General features: G+C 32.7%; 1 non-coding gene across 1 annotated transcript; it reads right to left on the bottom strand.

Moving 5' to 3' along the window:
- Window positions 1–13,045: 13,045 nt before the first annotated feature.
- On the bottom strand, window positions 13,046–13,152 carry LOC128282845 (small nucleolar RNA R71). Its single transcript, XR_008273198.1, has one exon. It is a non-coding gene; the product is annotated as a small nucleolar RNA R71 (small nucleolar RNA).
- Between the last annotated feature and the right edge of the window lie 885 nt (window positions 13,153–14,037).

Below are 14,037 nucleotides of genomic sequence, written 5' to 3'. Positions count from 1 at the left end.
CGTATTTAACCGTTAAAAGAGACAAAAAGTTAAATGGATGATTATATAACTTTTCTATAAAATTAAACAACCAAATAAATCATTATGTTTTTTTACCTTGTTTGTATATATTAAAGTTTTTTTGTAACAATTGATATATTATAATATTTTATTAATTTTTCATAAAATTTTATTTAAGGATAATAGTTTTATTTATAATATAAATTAATTTATTTTTAAATAAACCTCTTAAATTTGATTACTAATTCTAAGGATGACTTACATCAACAAGAATGAAAAACATATGCACTAGAAAAAAATACAATTATTCCTAAAAAAGGAAAAAAATACAATTATAAAATCTATTGATTTGGTTATTATCACTATATATAAAATTATAATTATTTCTCCTAATTAAAAAATATTATTGATAGGGATATTCGTTGTCAATAATAATTGTTGATGAGATGACAAACGAAATCATCTTGTTGAGAACAATATTATTGATAAAAAGAATTACTGTTTAATTGGGAGGAAAATGCGAGCCTTATTTATGGATTTTTCATTTGGTAAAAATTTAGAAAGATTATAGCACACTTATGAAAAAATTTTATATTGTAAATTTATAAAAAATTAATATAAAAATCAAATGATAAAATTGAAATGGTAATCCGACTTTAGCCAAACTCTTAATATGTAGTATAGAAAATTTTCCATCCAAATTCCAAATATTTGGTTTGAAATCGCATTATATTTTAAAGGTTTAAAAGGTTTAATGTTAATTTTTTTATTATATCGGTATCTAAGGTTGATAATTGTTACTTATATTAAAAATAATAGCCTTAGCATAGATACCAACTTATGTAATGATTAATTATCTTAAGTATCAATGAGATCCAAAAAAATAAAAATAAAAGTACCAACTTTAAAAGAAGTTGCGAAGTTTAAAGAAAAAAAAAACATTTGCTTTGACCTCTCAAAATTTATAAATTAATATAAACCCTTACACATTAATCCCTGTAGAAGTTGTGGGACACAATCGACAAATGATATGATATGTGTGCCACGTTTCAAAACTTCATTTGTTATTAATGTACTAATCATTTAAATTTTAGTAATGTTGCAAAAATAACAAAATGTGTAATTAAAACTAAATTAAATTAAATTTGAACACTAAAACTAAAATTAGATACCGAGTAACATTATTTTCGTCGAAAATCTTTGAGGAACTTCAGTATTACCGATAGAATTTGAATTTTTTTCTCATTGCATTTCCATCACACAAATACCATTATAAGTTCTTAATTGAAATATTCAATTCAAGCGTATATATGATTAAACGTATTATTCAAATAAAATTGAGGCTTAGTTGGTGATAAACTTAACTAGAAACATCTCAATCTTTTTGAAGGAGAGAAGAGGAAAGTGCACCACTTTTAGAAACAAACAAATAAAGGTAGCATTTTCAGGTGAATTTAATTAAGTGGTACATTTATTTACGGTTAATGTAAAAATAATGATGATAATAAAATTAAATATTATAGAGTGGTACAAAAATAAATTAAATATATTGCACCTAATTGTACATTCAAACCCACATTTAATTAAAAATATAATTACAAAATAAATTAAAACAATAAAAATTATAATTCAACCGTCAAAAGTTTATGATTTATTTTTGACAATTTAAAATAATTTTCTCACGTAGCCCCTAAAGCCAAAAGTTATGATTCAAGTGGAAAGGACAAGTTCAATTTGGACAAGTTGCCGCATAATTTTATATATATATGCTATTAAAGGGATTTGCACTTATGCCGCTGTCAACACAACTCATCATTCACTTATGTTTTGGAGTGGCAAACCGCACTCCCACGCTAAACATGTAGGATTTACTTTGCGGCTATATTTTAATGCTGTCCTTTTAAAATCTATTAGTTTTGTATTAAAAAATATATGTTAGTTTTTAATCACGTATTTTGCATATGACTATGTGTATTTAATTATTTTATTATTTAATAATTTTTATATAATATAAAAATAACAAATATATTTAAAATATATAAAATATATTACGTTAAAAGAATTTAAATCATAACTAAAATAATTGTATAATATTAAAAATATATTTGTGCATTATATAAATATGGCCATGTTTTAGATTTATATTCTACTCTTCAATCTTCACTATTTTGATCTCCAAAACAAGATGCAAATAAATAAATTATGTTATGGATACATTATATAATAATGTTACTTACAATTTACACTATATAGTTTGTTGGTACCAATTTTTTTTAGTAACATAGTTATATTTTTCTTCAATTTGCATACATGTTAGAAAGACAAGCCCGTGTCATAGGTCGTGCAAACAATCGAAATGGAATCATATGGTCATGTCCCAGCCCGTATCTGACCCCGTATAACTCCCTGGCTTGGGTCACATGGCCAACCACACGCCTATGTGACTAGCCCGTGTGACTTTCAAAATGGCCTCACACACCCGTGTGCTAGGCAGTGCCAAAATTGTAAAGTATACTGACTTATGCCACACGGCCAAGTCACACACCCTTGTGCTGAGCCGTGTGGAGCATACTGACTTCGTTTATAATTAAACAGCAGGGGACACACGACCGTGTCACCTGACCATGTGTCACACATGGCTGAGACACACACCCGTGTCTCTGCTCTTGTGGATAAAAATAGTCTATTTACCAAGCCAACTTGCTCACCCAAATTTTGTACCCACCTACACAAATCAAGTGGTGTATGACATGGCATAAATAGACATTCAAACCAATCTCAACCAAGCCTAATTCATGCTAATTCCATACCATCAACCACAAGACACACAAGTATCACAATTATTCATACAATTTCATACCAATTTCACATTAATAAATAACCTAAATAGTCACTTTCAATTATTCACTAATTTGCTTAAAACCACCAATCTCAACTTCCAACTATTTGATACCCAAAATATCAATCCACAACAAGCATTACATAGCCATTATCAACCATACAACAAAAGGCCATTTGCACATATATATACATCACAAACTATACCAAAATAAGCCAAATCACATGGCTATACACATAACCATACATTCATCATTTACAAGCCAAATCAAATGGCTAAATCCATTACTAATATATATACCAAAATGACCATAACTCCTATACATGCCATATAACCAAATACATAAGTTCAAAAGTACCAAAATGATAGCTTGATAATGTGATGAGATCTCCGACGACTCCCAAATCTGAGCAAGCTTCAATATTCACTGAAAACACGAAAAAGTAAATAGGGTAAGCTATAAAGCTTAGTAAGCTCATATGATTAAAGTAAAACTTACCATATATACACAATTTAGGCAATTAACATAACGTAACATAACGTATATTGATCCACAAATCTATCACATATTCATTCACAAGGTTAGATATGAAATTCACAAGTTTCTACGATTCAATGCTTGTATGGTCATGTACATACTTGTACTAACTCGTATCAATCTCATACTCATCCATATCCTTGATATACCAGTTGAACCATTCGGAATAATATCGAATACCCGGAAATCTCTCACCCTAACTGCCAAAAACATAGCCGAAGCTATCTCAATCTCATATAATGCTCACTCTCGAGCTATCAACGGGTCTGCTCACACAAGTTAACGGTCATGACGTAGCTACACGGTGCTGCTAACACAAGCTGACAAGAATCCACAACACATGCCAGATAACTCAGCCACTGGTAGGACGTACAGACCAGCACCCAAACACATAAGCCCTAATGACATGTCATTTGTGTCCTAATCTATTCCTAAGGTTCAATCGGGATTTTACATTGTTGATTTTTTGTCGGATATATCTGTAAAGTCATGTTCACAATTAATTCAATAATAAAGCATTTAAACTACAATTATATTAGTGCTTATTAACATACGAACTTACCTCGATCGCAAAAATGATGAAATGGATCGATTAGTCCAATACTTTGTTTTTCCCCCGATCTAGATCCGAACTTTGCTTTTCTTGATCTATATAATATCAAATTTAACTTATTCAATCATCATTCTATTCAATTTAGCCCAAAAATCACATTATGGCAAAATTACACTTTTTCCCTAGTAGTTTAACATCTTTACAGTTTAGTTCTTAGCTCATAAAAACACAATTTTCATGAAATTAAGTCCTTGCCCATGCTAGCCGAATTTTCCTTATTACCATAGCAGCCCATATTTTTCATTTATTTCACATTTCTAGCACAAAATTTCCACATTTCACAAATAAATCCCTAATTGACAATTTTAAAAAAAATCTCTTAACAAATGTTGTTTATCTAACAACAACCATTTATTTTCTATCATCAAACATCAAAATACATATACATTCATAAATGGAAAAACCCTAAACCTTTAACAGTTTTGCAAACTAGTCCCTCTACTAGCTAGATTAAGCTGCAACGATCTCAAAAACGTAGAAATCATTAAAAACGGGACAAAAATCATACCTAATTGGACAAAAATGCCTTGGTTGAATATTGAAGCTTAAAAATGGCTTGTTTACACCCTAGTTTCAGTTGGAGAAGATGATAAGAGATAATAAAATTGTTTCGTTTTATTTATTTATCACTTTTTTGTTAATTTACTTAATTAACCTTTTAATTTAAAACAAATTTCAACAATACCAATCTCATAAATGTCCACTAACATACTAATAGCCTAATTACCACTTAAGGACCTTTAATTTAAACTTCTATAGCTATTAGACACCTTTAGATAATAGAAAACAAGTTTTACACTTTACGCGATTTAGTCATTTTTATCAAATTGAGCATCCAAACGATAAAATTTCTTAACGAAATTTTCACACAATCTTACTATCATGCTATAGACATTAACATAATAACAAAATAATTATTTTTACCTTAGATTTGTGGTCTCAAAATCACTGTTTTGATTTGACTAAAAATAGCCTGTTACACCACTCGCTGTATAAGCATTCTTGACAAGCCATCTCGCTCTTCTAAGATGAGATAAACACTCACTTCTTGGGCACTTGCTTTTTAGGTGTAGACGATTCTAAGTTGTGAACACACTCTCAAGGCAATGAGGGGCTCACCTACCTATAACAACCTTATACTGATCGAATGAATAACATAATGGAGCCCACCATGAATATCCTTTACGCACTGCTAACATTCATCTTGCCACATCATGCTAGTGGACAAGAGGTCCTCTCATATAAATACCCTCCTAACAATGAATAAAGGATCGATTTCCTAACCTTTAAAAAATCGATGTTGTGTCACGACACACCTTGGTTGTGTTGCGGCATAGGTCCGAAAGTGGTAGACAATAATTCAAAAAGCTAAAATCATCTACGTAATCAATATTTTTCGAGATTATGGCTTGTAATAGACCTATTAAGGTTTCTAAACATCTTTATAAACAGAAAAGTTATTATTACTATGTAAGCAATCCTTTAGGAGTTGTAGTTAGTAGATTTAGGTTTTAATTCGTTTTATTTTCTGTTTCTTCATGCTTTTGTAACACCTCTAACCCGTATTCGTCACCAAAATAGGGTTACAGAGCATTACAAGAGTTTACAGAACATTTTCAGATAATTCATATCATTTACTGTTCATATCAGAAACTAATCATATCGTCCCTTGAATGGACCCTCGAGGCCTAATTTAAGCATTAGAAACAAATTAGGACTAAATCAGGATCTCAGAAATTTTTTTGCAAAATTTCAAAATTTTTCTTATATTCAAAGGTCACACGCCCGTATGAGTAGGTTGTATGCTTCACACGGCCAAGTGACATGCCCATGTCTTAGGCCGTGTGGGTATTCGATGTGAGGCACACGACCGTGTCCTAGCCCCTGTCCTTCCTCGTGTAACTCTCTGACTTGTACGACATGGTCGGCCACACGCCTATGTGCTAGTCTATATGGTCAATTTAATTTACTAAATTAGGTGCAAGTTTCACACGGCTAAGATATACGCTTGTGTTCTAGGCCGTGTATCACACACGGCTAAGACACACGCCCGTGTCTCTGCCTGTGTGCCCAATTTTGAGCATTCTGTTTCTAACTTTTAAGATGCAGGGGACACACGGCCAATCCACATGGACACACGGCCAATCCACATGCCCATGTACCAGGCCGTGTGTCACACACGGTTAAGACACACGCCCATGTGTCTACCCTTGTGGACAAAATAAAGCCATTTCCTAGCCTTACTTCTCACCCAAATTTGCCAACAACCTATACCAATACTTGCAAACATATACCAGCCAATCAATTCAAACATTATAACCAACCCAATTCTAATATCTAACATGATATATCATCATATGCAATCATGTTTATAATCTTACCTTTTATAGACATACATGTTTAACATAATTCAGTAAAATTATACTAAACACATATATAATTATCATGATATAACCTTATAAATATACCAAATCAATCTATTACTAGCCATTCTAATGGCTACATTACAATCAACCATTTACATACCAACATTGGCAAAGTTAGCCTATACATGTCATTATACCAAAATGAGTTTACTATTTATACCAAGACGAGCTACTAGATAGTGTAATGATGCTCCAACTCATCTCCAACCTTTGTGAGCTTACGAGCACTATAAAACAGAAGGAAAAAAAAACCTACTAAGTAATTAATGCTGAGTAAGTTCGTATAACAGGAATTAAACTTACCAATCACATTCATTATAGTAAGCATACAATAACATGCTTTCCAAAAAATTGGCAATTTGCCTAATCACTTACACTCAAACAAGCAAGTTAGTCACATAATTCACATGTACATTAGATAAATATGAATGAGCTCATTATGCTATATTCTTTCAATTATTCATAATTATTCAGGACATAACTCTTTTAATCTTATAAATTCTCATGTTAAAAGTTTTGCTCGTTGAATTATTGAAATATCGATGGTTACCTAGGTAGTACACACAAGGTGTACAAAATTGTAAAACCGTCAACTCATAATTAGGGGTGCCCATTAGGGCACTTAATCGGGGAACACACTCTCGAGCCACATATCAGGATGCTCAGATGAGCCATATAACAGGACACTTATCCGGGCTAAACAGGAAACTCATAAGAGTATTAATCAGAGATCTCATAGAGCTTATCAGGTAACTCCGAAGAGTCATTATCAGGGAGCACCGGATAAGGTAATAGAGAGTGCAAGCGAGCCATGTCAGGAAGCTCATAAGAGCCTATACCAGGACACTCACGTAAAGCTGCATTTGTGTCCGCAATATATGCTAGATCACAACCAATCAAATCATGTAACACGATGCTCACAAAGAGCTGCAGTAGTGTGTGACACATGTAACATCACTACCGATCAAAATGCTTCTAGGAACTATATAATAGCATGCTTGAGCGAGCTAAAATAGGATTGCTCGTCTGAGCTATATTCTATAAGCAACATATGCAGGACCACATTCAATATTGAAAATCACATATATCCATCAAAATTCATCATTCAAACAGAGCTTAACTCCATTGAAATTCACCATTCAAATAGAACTTAACATTTTCGGGACATGATTAAACATGTGATTGTTTCATATATTTATAACATTTATAAAATTCAACTAATCACATATCACATTCAATTCAACATAAAATAAACACAATTTAGTTACACGAACTTACCTTGACACTTGTTTGTGTATGAATATCTAATAATCCAAAACTTTTTCTTCTCCTCAATCTAACTTTGAATTTGAGTTATTCGGATCTATATAAATGAATTTAATCATCAATTTTTCACATTTCATATTCAGTTACATTCAATTCACATCCTAGGCAAAAATATCATTTTGCCCCTATACTTTTCATAAATTTCAATTTCATCCCTAGGCTCGGAAAATGAAATTCATGTAATTTAATCCTTTTTCCAAGCCTAATCAATTTCTAAATGTCTTAATAATAGCCCATGAATTTCTTAAAAATCTGAATTTTTCCATGAGTTTTACAATTTTTCAATTTAGTCCCTAAATCACAATTTCATGAAAATTCTCTTTGTAAAAGTTGTTTATTTATTAACAACCTTTCATTTTCTACCATAAAGTTCAAAATTTTTGCAAATTCCTCCATGGAAAAATTTCTATACTTTGATATCTTTTCAAATTAATCCCTAAAATATATAGATTAAGCTATCTCGATCTCAAAAGTATAAAAATTACTAAAAACGGGATAAGAATACTTACCCAATTAAGCCAAGAAAGCTTGCTTTCTCTTTCCTAGGGTTTCCATGTATATTTTGGGGAAGAAGATGATATAAAATGATATTATTTCTTTTTAATTCATTTATCATATTTTAATTATTTTAGTTTCTAATTTAGTCATTTCCTTTTCCTAATTTTCCATGGATGAATCAACAAAAATATCTACTAACTTTTCTTTAATGGTCTAATTACCATATAAAGACCTTTTATTTTGAATTCCATAACTACTTGATCCTTTTAGCTACTGGAACTCAACTTTTGCTTTTTATGCAATTTGGTCCTTTCCATAATTAAACACATAATCGGTAAAAATTTCTTATTAGAATTTTCATATAAGAATCCTATCATAATGCAGACCATGCAATAATATTAAAATAAAATTTCTTTTTGGCTCGGATTTATGGTCCTGAAACCACTATTCTGGTTTTACTGAAATTGGGTTGTTACAACTCTCCCCCCTTTAAAAATTTTCATCCTCGAAATCTTACCAGTAAAGAGATTTGGATATTGCTTTTTAATGGTATCTTCCTGTTCCCAAGTAGCTTCTTTACTATCATATCGTTGCCAGAGAACTTTTACCAATGCTATCTTTTTATTTCTTAACTCTTTTGTTTCACGTGCCAAGATATTGACCAGTTTCTCACTGTAAGTCATATCAGGCTGAGTCTCAACTTCTATCGGAGAAATAACATGTGAAAGATCCAACTGATACCGTCGCAACATAGAAACATGAAAAACATTATGAATTCGATCAAGTTCTGATGGTAATGCTAACTGATATGCAATAGGTCCGATTCTTTCAGTAATCTCATATGGCCTGATGAATCATGGACTCAATTTTCCTTTTTGGCCAAACTGGAGAACTTTCTTCCAAGGTGATACTTTCAAGAATACTTTATCGCCGATCTGAAATTCTATTTCTTTTCGTTTAAGATCGACATAAGACTTTTGATGATCTGAGGCTGCTTTTAAACTATCTTGAGTTACTTTTACCTTTTCTTCAGTTTCACGAACTAAGTCAACTCCGTGTATCTTTTTCTCACTGAGCTCTGTCCAATATAATTGAGTTCTACATTTACGACCATACAAAGCCTCATACGATTCCATTTTAATATTGGACTGATAGATGTTATTATAAGCAAATTCAACTAAAGGTAGATACTTTTCTCAATTACATTTAAATTCAAGTACACAACACCGAATCATATCTTCTAAAATCTGTATAACATATTTGGATTGTCCATAAGTTTGAGGATGAAATGCGGTACTGAAATGTAATTAAGTACCCAATGCTTCTTGCAACTTATTCTAGAATCGGGATGTAAAATAAAGATCTCTATTAGAAATAATGGAAACCGGCACTCTATGCAATCTGACAATCTCAGAAACATATAATTCAGCCAATCTATCCAAGAAAATATTCATACGTACCGGAATAAAGTTTGCAGACTTAGTTAATCGATAAAAAATTAACCAAATAACATCTTTCTTTTTCAGAGACAGGGGTAACCCCGATACAAAGTCCATGGTAATTCTTTCCCATTTCTATTCCAGTATCATAATTAGTTGTAATAATCCCGAAGGCACCTGATGTTCAGCTTTTACTTGTTGACATATCAAATATTTAGATACAAATTCAAAAGTATCCCGTTTCATTCCCGACCACCAATACATCTTTTTCAAATCATTATACATTTTATTATTGCCAAGATGAATAGACATATTACCATTATGAGCTTCATGTAAAATCTTTTGTACCAGTTCTGAATTCCTCAGTATGCATATTCTGTCTCTGAATAATAGACAATCATCAGACCCAATCTGAAATTCTGAAATAGAAGTAAATTCACACTGTATCCGTTTTGCTTGTAACTCACATCATCTTTCTGAGCTTCATAGATCTGTTGTAGAACTGTCGGTTTAGCTTTTAACTCAGCTATAATTGAACCATCATCATATAATGATAACCAGGTATTCATCGCTCACAAGATAAATAAAGACTTTCTAGTTAGAGCATCAACAACCACATTAGCTTTTCCCAGATGGTAGTCAATAATCATATCATAATCTTTCAATAATTCAAGCCACCTGCACTGTCTCAAGTTCAGATCTTCCTGCAACATCAGATACTTCAAACTTTTATGATCAGTAGAGATGTGACATTTTTCACCAAACAGATAATGCCGCCAAATTTTTAGTGCAAACACAATGGCTGCCAATTCAAGATCATGTATCGAATAATTCTTCTCATGTGGTTTTAGTTGTCTTAAAGTAAAAGATATTACTTTATCTTCTTGCATCAATACACATCCTAAACCATTTAACGATGCATCACTGTAAATTATAAATTCCTTACTTGATTTAGGCTGAATTAACACAGGTGCTTCAGTCAACAAAGTTTTCAATTTGTCAAAACTCTGTTGACATTTATCAGACCACTCAAATTTTACATATTTTTGCAATAGACGAGTCATCGGAAAAGCTATCATTGAGAACCCTTTAACAAAGCTTCGATAATACCCAGCTAATCCTAGAAAACTTCTAGCTTCAGATACATTCTTTGGTGGTTTCCAATTAACAATAGCTGAAATTTTATTCAGATCTACTCGAATACCTTTTGCAGATACTATATGTCTAAGGAAACCAACTTCTTGTAGCCAAAACTCACATTTACTAAACTTGGCATACAATTGTTTCTCACACAGTATTTACAACACTATTCTCAAATAATCAGCATGTTCATTTTCATCTCGGGAATTGATAAACCATAATATATACATATTTTCACCCAATGCTTGGCATATTTTTGGATGATTTATCATAAAATTTAATGAATTTGACGCTCCTAATCCTTTAATTTCATGTTTTGTACTCAAGAGAGCTTAGAAAAGCGAATAGAGTAAGAAACGACGGACAAAATGGGCCTAATTCAGTGTTTCAGACAGCCTAGGCACTCCCACACGGGTAATCCACATGCTCGTGTGTCATGGCTATGTCGGCATTAAATCACGTCAGAATTCCACACGACCTGAGCACCTTCACACGGGTGTGGCACACGGCCGTGTCTTTGTCGAGCCCAAGTCTAATTCTATTCAGAAAAAACTAATTTTGGGCATTCCAAAGTCTATATAAACACCCTGGAAGAAGATTAAAAGGGACACGGAGAGTAGAAGGTAGAGAATACTCGAAGATAGCCATCGGAATCAGCTCGGAAGTAGGATCTACTTCAAGACTGAAGATCTTCTTCATTCAATTTCCTTAGAAGTTTTTGGGTTTCTTTATGTTTTTTTTCCCTAATTTTGAGATGTTTTCCCCCATCGTTATGAACTAAACTCCTTAAATACCTAAGGGAGATGAAACCTAAGACAAATTTTAATACTATTTGAATTATATGATAAATACTTATTCTTATTCTTAATTATGTGTTCTTAATTCTTTCTTTAATATTTCAAGATATTAATTCAAGTCTGATGTGCTTATTTAATGGAGCAAAAGTCCCTGTTTAAGAGTAGATCTAGCATAATTAAGCGGAGTTGAATGCAATCCTAGACATTGGGCGGCGTAAATCTGCCGGATTAGAGTCAAATCTAATAAGGGAATCCATAGATCGAGTTAATGCGACAATAGGGGTTTTAATTAGAAAGAGATTTCAATTAATCATCCTAGAGTCAATTGTTTTTAGTCTCGAGAGAGATATTAACATAAATCAGGGATTTCTACGGATTAAGTCAAGTGAATAAATCGTCTAATTCAAAAGTAATAAGTGAAGTCTAGGTGGATTCTTACTTGGGTATTGTCTTCTCCATCAGTTTTCCAACAGTATTTTTCAACTTTTACCTCTTTCGTGTTCTAAGTTAATTAAATAGTTAATATTAGTTTAAAAACATCCCTTTAATTCATGGGCTAGATAATAAAAAGATAGTAATTACTAGTACTTTTAGTTCTTATGGATACGATATTTTCGGTCTCACCACAATTATACTACTGTTTGATAGGTGCGCTTGCCTTAGTTGAATTTTTAGTTAGTTTAGCGATCATCAAGTTTTTGGCGCCGTTTCTGGGGACTAAGATATTATGAATGCTTGATTTTTATTACTTTATCCATTCTTACTTTTATTGCAATTTACTTTTTGTTTTTAGTTTAATTTTTCTTTTCTAATTTTTCTTTTTAATTGCTTCTGACAGGTGTCTGTAGTTTATGACTAGAAGGAACCAGTCAGGACATTTGCTTTTCGATAGTGAAATAGAGAGTACAGGTCACAAAAACCGAAAAGAAGTAAGGTGAAATTTACAATACATAGAAGAAGAGCAAGAGGACATTACAGATTTTACTGAAGAGATGGCCGATAATCAGAATAATCCGTTACCTTTGTAGTTACTGCAAATCCAGTAAATTAGAATCCTGCTCCTCGTGCTATGTATGATTATGCTAAACCTACTTTAATAGGAACTGAATCGAGTATAGTTAGACTTGCTGTTACTGTAAATAATTTTGAACTGAAACCTAACACGATTCAAATGATACAACAATTTTTTCAATTTGATAGTTTGTAGGACAAGGATCCAAACACTCATTTAGCAAATTTTCTGGAATTCTGCGACACCTTTAAGATCAATGGCGTTTCTGATGATGCCATTCGGCTTCGGTTATTTACCTTTTCATTACGGAATAAGGCTAAACAGTGGTTGAACTCGTTACCATGAGGGTCAATCACTACTTGGGAACAAATGACCGAAAAATTTTTGCTTAAATATTTTTCGCCGGCTAAAACGGTGAAATTGAGGAATGATATCTCTTCTTTTGTGCAGATGGATTTAGAAACACTTCATGAAGCATGGGAGAGATACAAGGATTTATTGAGAATGTGCCCTCACCATGGGTTACCTCTTTGGCTTCAGGTTCAAACTTTCCACAATAGTTTGAATCCCTCAACTAGACAAATTATCAACGTAGCTGCTAGTGGAACCACCAATAATAAGACACCTGAAGAGGTTTATGAGTTCATAGAAGATATGTCACCGAACAATTATTAGTGGCAAGTTATGAGGACAAAGCTGACAAAAGCAGCCGGCGTTTTTAATGTCGACTCGGTTACTATGCTTTCAAATCAGGTAGAACTTTTGAATAGAAAGATTGATGGTTTAATTGGTTCTACGCAGGTACATCCAGTAATGCAGTGCGATGCAAGTGGAGGTGGAACGAGCAATTCAGAATACCCACCCTACGGTCCTAACATGGAGAATGAGCAAATGAACTATATAGGTAATAATCCTCGACCTCAAAATAATCCTTACAGTAATACATACAATGCAGGTTGGAGGAATCACCCAAATTTTTCATGGGGAGGACAAGGAAATCAAAGACCACCACCACTGCCAGGCTTTCAGCCACCTTACTAGCAAGAGAAAAAGCTGAACCTTGAAGAGATGCTTACAAAGTTCATTTCAGTGTTAGAAACATGCTTCCAAAACACCGAAACCACGCTTAAGAACCAGCAAGCGTTGATTTAAGGGCTAGAAACTCAAATAGGACAGCTTGCCAAGTTGATCTCTAAATGATCACAAGGTAGCTTGCCAAGTAACACTAAAACTAACCCAAGGGAGAAACTCCATGCTATTACTGTGGGCGACGAAGAAGGGTTAGTTGAAAATGAACCAGAACCGAGGCAAGAAAAGGTGGTAGGTAAGGGTAAGGTTGTTTTGAGCCATAATGAACCAAAATCAACAAGTAAAGAGTATACACCTCATGTGTCATACCCCAGTGCGAC

This window comes from Gossypium arboreum, chromosome 10 (assembly GCF_025698485.1).
Source record: "Gossypium arboreum isolate Shixiya-1 chromosome 10, ASM2569848v2, whole genome shotgun sequence".
In the NCBI taxonomy this organism is placed as follows: domain Eukaryota; kingdom Viridiplantae; phylum Streptophyta; class Magnoliopsida; order Malvales; family Malvaceae; genus Gossypium; species Gossypium arboreum.
The sequence above is the reverse complement of the archived record's forward strand: the minus strand, read 5'-3'. Positions and strand labels throughout refer to the sequence as shown.